Here is a 5000-nt window from a genome sequence, read left to right as displayed (position 1 = left end):
CAGATTGTGTTTCTCTGATTTGCAGAGTGATAAGTGTAATGTGGGTCAACTCTCAGGCTGAAGGGATCAGACACAACAACACACACACACACACACACAACACACACACACACACACACACACACACACACACACACACACACACACACACACACACACACACACACACACACACACACACACACACACACACACACACACACACACACACACACACACACACACACACACACACACACACACACACGTTCATTTGACGGAGCTCAGCCAGCAGTTTCCCCCTGTTTCCAGTCTTTGTGCTAAACTAACCTTGTCATGGTGAAATCATCCATCTCTTGGTAAAGTCATGGTTAAAACGACACAGATATTATAAAAAAATACATTTAAATGTAACTGTTTTCATCAGTAGATTCGCTTGTGAGTCGAGATGTAAATCCGACACCAATTGCCTCGTGGCAGCAAATGATTTCGTGAGAATTAAGTAATAATCCCGTGTAATCGTGAAATCCTTCAGCATAAAACTGTCAACGCTTGTTTGGGTTTTATCCCTAAAGCTTTCCTTCGCACAAGGAAGGTATATTTATTCCAACATTTAATGATTTTGAAGGAAAGGTCATAGTTGTTCTTGTATTTAAAATTATTAAAATACATTAATGTATCTAAACATATTGATTTTGCGTCTGTTGATGTTTCCCATCTCTTTTTGGGTCGTTTTCTGTCTCTTTTTGGTTGTTATTGTATCCCCCTTTTTTTTTTACTTCTTTTGGACATTTCTTGCCTCACTTTTTGATATCTTTGCATATTTTCTGATTTCCCAACAACACATATTAGCAGAACCTTCATATCTGGCTCTGGCTCAGAAGCGTAGAGTCAGAAATGCTTTTTGTATTAGTTTCCCATACGGACCATTTGGAGCACAAGAGGATTTCCTAATCTTAGTCTTAATCAGCGCCAAACATTAATCTCTTGTTCCTAAAACCACAGCTGAACTTTCCCCCAAATGTCACAGATATTTACTCACAGATGTGGAAAGAGTCTGCTAACAAAACAAACAGACAGACAATAGATAAATAATGGTCTCAGGAAAAAAAGGGCGCTGTGTTTTGGGAAATTAAATAAAATTGACTCCACAAATAGCTGTGACGGGTAAATAAACAGGAAGGAGGTTAAAAAATCATCATTCATTAAAACTAAAGAGCTATTTATCTTCCATTTTCCCCTTAAAAAGACATTTCTCTTTCAGAAAAATGTCTTTCTAAAAGATGTTATAATAACAATAACACAATATTATTACAGTTTAGAGTATGTATTCTACTGTGAGTATTTCATTTGCTTTGGTGTAAACACACACACACACACACACACACACACACACACACACACACACACACACACATTAAGAGGAATTTAATTAAAAAAAAAACACTATTATAACAAATTATAAATACACAAACTAAGTACAGTAAAAACATGACAAATACTATCATTTAAATTGGAGAGCGATGCAGATTTAAGATGATACAGAAATGCTTTCTATTGCATTATATTATGTCTTTTATATTTTGATGTATTGTGTGTTGCACTGTTGGAGGTTTTTATTGCCAAAAGCTATTGTGCACATGACAACTAAAATCTTCAAATCCTTTAAATATAACATTTTTACGTACAGACATTAAAGGGCCCTTTTATGCTCATGTTCAAGTTCATATTTGTATTTTGTGCCTGTAAACAAAGGAGTCCAATGTATGTGAGTGTGTGGGGGGGGAAACACAGGGATTTGAGCCTTTGCAGACCATTTACATCAGGGGTGTCAAACTCAATTTCATCGCGGGCCACATCAGCATTATGGCTGCACTCAAAGGGCCGGTTGTAACTTTAAAACTATATAAAAATACATATATAAATATATATATAAAATAATGTATTATATTACATTATTACCTCTGCATTGGAGTATTATTGGATAGGGTAATCACTTCATAATTAACTACGTCTGAAAGCAGAAGTCTGGGGCAAATAATTGCAAGTCTCTTCAGTACGCATGTCACAAGACGATTTAAAAAGAGAAGCCAAATTCTGGAAAAAAAGTCAAAATCAAAAACAGAAGTGACATTTTAAAAAAAAGTAACATTTAAAGAAAAAAGTCAAATTCTGAGAAAAAAGTCTAATTTGAGATGCATTGTGGGACATGTAGTTTATGGGCAACGTGCTTCTGTAAATCATCGTGTAACCGTATAAAAATATAATATTCTTTGCTAGCTTTTGTGGGGCCACAGAAAATGAAGTCACGGGCCGGATTTGGCCCCCGGGCCTTGAGTTTGACATCCCTGATTTACATGCACTAAAAACTATAAAACACACTACAGGAAAGGAGAAACCCCAAAAAGCACAACAGGGTCTCTCTAAATAAAAAGGGAATACCATTGAGTTATTTCAGAGATGTAAAAAAGTAACATAACTCACTAATTATATGGTATTGTTCATCAGAATCAGAAGACCTTTATTCGTCCCACAGAGGGGACATTTACATTGTTACAGCAGAAAAGAGCCAAAAACACATTCATGTTAACTAAGAAGCATGCATAAAGAAGGGTTAGGTATTAAAGATTACAAAAATTATAATAAAATAAATTACACAATTTACAAAAAACTCATCCTGTAACAGTTCTGAGGATTCTTTCATTTCTTTACATATAGACGTTAAATGTAAGTAGAAGCAACTTCCTGGTGATTCCTGCTAACCAGTGTTTGTTTATGACTCCCAACCCCCCCCCCCCCCGATGACCTCTGACCCCGAACAAAAACAAGCTGCTGGATTAATCAAGGCAGGCAGATGAGGCGCTAATCTGCTGTAATCCACCACATTAGATACCACTCGCTTTTTATTTTGGGGGCGTTGGGGGTGTATCTTTGTGGCAGCGACGTGGCCATTCTGCTGTAATGGCCATCGTGGGATTAAGTGAGAGCGTTAATCCACTTCTCGCTGTCAGATTGTTCCGCCGTCAACGTGAACAACAGCGATTTAAAGACCTCGGTGAAAAAGAAAACAGACATTCAGATTTAATAAAGTGACACGACAGGAAAACACAGTGTTTACAGCTGGAGAGGGGGGGGGGTAAAGGGGGGGGGGGGGGGGGGAGGGGGGGTAAAGGTACAAGGCGTAATCCCGCCACAACAATACGGCTCACACAATTAAAAACTACAACAACGTCTGTCAATATTAGTGTGAGGGCAGATAGCAGCCGCCACGTCACTTTAATCCCCGATAAACCTGTTAATCCTTCATTTACTGCAAACTGCTAATACACAACACGGCAGGACACACATATTTACTTTTCTTATTAAAGTCCACGAAAGTTTTATATTTAAATGTTTTTCTTCTATTTTTAAAGTTTACTAAGCCTGGGACGCTTTAAATCCGAGCTTCACTTATACTTCTTTATATAGATTATTTGTATTATTAGCATATTTTAAATAGGGGGTACTTGTTATAAGCAAACATAATCAACTCTATGGTCTGAACAGGATAAGTGGCTGTCGTATCTCACAATTTAAAGAGTCCCTGTTATGTGTTTTCCCTTTCCTGTAGTGTGTTCTAGAGGTTTTAGTGCATGTCAATGTTCAATCTATAAAAAAAAACTCCAACTACAGACCTATCTCCAACCTCCCGTTCATTGCCAAAGTACTTGAGAAGGTCGTGGCCGCACAGCTCCAGTCTCATCTGTCTGACAATCAAATGTATGAGACCTTCCAATCAGGTTTCCGCCCTGCACACAGCACAGAAACAGCCCTAATAAAAGTAGCCAACGACCTGCTGATGGCAGCCGACTCTCGGTCACCCAGCATCCTGGTCCTACTTGACCTGAGTGCAGCTTTTGACACAGTGGACCATACCATCCTCCTCCACCGCCTCGAGACCTACACCAGGGTGACGGACAACGGCTCTGAAGTGGTTCTCCTGCTACCTCACCAACCGGAAGTACCACGTGTCTCTGGGGGGTTCCAGGTCTGACGACACCGCAGTGACATGCGGGGTCCCACAGGGCTCAGTGCTGGGGCCGATCCTGTTTTTAATCCATCTATTACCTCTGGGTCATATCATCAGACAACATAACATCAACTTCCACTGCTATGCTGACAACACCCAGGTCTATATCAAAACACAACCCAATACCACCAATTCTATCCAAACACTAAACACCTGCCTGGAAGACATCCGCTCCTGGATGACCACCAACTACCTCCAGCTCTACAGCAGCAAGACGGAGGCAATCCTGATAGGCACCACCGACCAGTTTGCCAAGGCCGCCAACATCAGCCCCTCACTTGATGGTCAGCTCATTTCTCTCTCCTCCTTTCTCACCAACCTCGGTCTAAGGTTTGACCCCACTCTGTCTTTCCAAGCCCACATGAAACACATCACCAAGACACCTGAACATCAGCAGGAGAGGACTCTTTAAAGTAGAGACACTACATACTGATATACACCTGAACATCAGCAGGAGAGGACTCTTTAAAGTAGAGACACTACATACTGATATACACCTGGACATCAGCAGGAGAGGACTCTTTAAAGTAGAGACACTACATACTGATATACACCTGAACATCAGCAGGAGAGGGACTCTTTAAAGTAGAGACACTACATACTGATATACACCTGAACATCAGCAGGAGAGGACTCTTTAAAGTAGAGACACTACATACTGATATACACCTGAACATCAGCAGGAGAGGACTCTTTAAAGTAGAGACACTACATACTGATATACACCTGAACATCAGCAGGAGAGGACTCTTTAAAGTAGAGACACTACATACTGATATACACCTGAACATCAGCAGGAGAGGACTCTTTAAAGTAGAGACACTAGATACTGATATACACCTGAACATCAGCAGGAGAGGACTCTTTAAAGTAGAGACACTACATACTGATATACACCTGAACATCAGCAGGAGAGGACTCTTTAAAGTAGAGACACTACATACTGATATAC

Source organism: Trematomus bernacchii, unplaced genomic scaffold (genome assembly GCF_902827165.1).
Source record: "Trematomus bernacchii unplaced genomic scaffold, fTreBer1.1, whole genome shotgun sequence".
In the NCBI taxonomy this organism is placed as follows: domain Eukaryota; kingdom Metazoa; phylum Chordata; class Actinopteri; order Perciformes; family Nototheniidae; genus Trematomus; species Trematomus bernacchii.
This window is presented reverse-complemented; position numbering follows the sequence as displayed.